Below are 1,585 nucleotides of genomic sequence, written 5' to 3'. Positions count from 1 at the left end.
TATCCCTTCTAAAGGTAACACCCAATCCCAGCCGCTACTATTTAAAATGTCCTAACAGTCATCGATAACACAGTGATGGTTCCCCACCTCCTGCCAGCCGTGCATCCATAAGCTCAGAAGCTTGAGCAGCTGTGGCCACCACACAACAGATGCAGCCTTCAAGCTAGAACCCACATGACTCTTCCTCTTCATTGGCCCCTCAGCTGCTGGTGGGTCTGCCTGGCCCCAGAAGATCCAGCAGTATGTGTGTGGGTGTATGGTATGGGAAAGGCCAGAACAAACAACAACAAAGCAAACCTGAGGGCTGAGTCGACATGTTGGCAGGGCCAGCTGCGACCCATGGAAGGACCCATAAGGCCCTGTTTCCTCCATTAACTCTTCTCTGGGCAGTTTCTGTTCCAGATAGTTTTCAGGGCAAATTCTAGCTTGTCCTTAAGGCTCACCACCTGGGTGTGGTCCTTGCCTAGAAACTCATCCAGTTTTCAGTCTTCTTGTCGCTCAGAGATGCTCTTCTTTTTGACAGGCTGGGAAGCCTTTCCACAGATGAACCATTCCAGGTGTTAGCTCACAGCACCAACCACAAAAGTCACTGGAAATGTGACATCAAGAGCATAGATATGCACTAAGGTGCAAAATACAGGCCACCTGTTGTCTGTGGCCTGGCCTACATGGCTTGGTCCCATGGAACAAGAGCGTTGCCATTACCAGGGACTCACGGGACCTGGCCCCCCACTATCATTGGTTCTTGATCATATGCTATGTCTTGAAATGTGTGAACACTGACCATTTATTTTTGGCACAGTCTGTGTATTCCTTCCATTTTCTTTTGATGCTTTCTGCATCATTTAATATTTTGTCCATAGAATCCTTCAATATAAAACATTCTGGCTTGAATTTTTTCTGAAATTCTTTCAATTTGAGAAATGCTGAGCTTGTTCTTCCCCTCTAGTTTTTTAAGTCCAAGTTTTTGCACATTTTACTATAATATTTGACTTCATCTTCTCAAGCTGCTCTTTGAAGTTTTCGATTTAGCTCTTTTATCTCATAAGTTTCAGTCATAAGTCTCAGGATTTCAGCAGTTTCTGGTTTAATTTGTGCATGTCACCAGTCAGTCAAGAGTCCATGGTCAGCAAGTACTTGCTGAACACATGTTACATGCTAAGCACACTGTCAGTTTTTATCAACACAGTTTCAGTGTCTATGGTAATAGAACGACTTGGCTTGATAAGACTTGGTGCTTAAACAGGTGAAGAAATACAACATTTCTCTGAAAATATCCATTATATCCACTGATATGGCACTTTGTATAGTGTTGTAGATAAGCACTGGACTGCTAACCACAAGGCTGGTAGTTCAAACTCACTAGCTGCTCCTCAGAAACCCTATACAGGATGGCTATGAGTCAGAACCTACTCAACAGCACTTAACAACAACATCCGCTTATCTAATTGTATAATAGTGATCATAGTACAGTGGACTACTTCATATGACTCTTGCACTCATTGTTCTTGTAACACCTGCCAAAAACTTTTTCCTGATATTTCTGAGTAAAAAAAGGTGGAAGATGTTAATAGTACAATAAGAT

At 42.9% G+C, this 1,585-nt stretch overlaps 1 pseudogene; it reads right to left on the bottom strand.

The window, feature by feature from the left end:
- Positions 1–371: 371 nt before the first annotated feature.
- On the bottom strand, positions 372–683 carry LOC102835847 (annotated as a pseudogene).
- Positions 684–1,585: the final 902 nt, after the last annotated feature.

This window comes from Chrysochloris asiatica, unplaced genomic scaffold, assembly GCF_000296735.1.
Source record: "Chrysochloris asiatica unplaced genomic scaffold, ChrAsi1.0 scaffold00001, whole genome shotgun sequence".
NCBI classification, from domain to species: domain Eukaryota; kingdom Metazoa; phylum Chordata; class Mammalia; order Afrosoricida; family Chrysochloridae; genus Chrysochloris; species Chrysochloris asiatica.
Note: the sequence above shows the minus strand (reverse complement) of the source record. Positions and strands in the feature narration are given on the sequence as shown.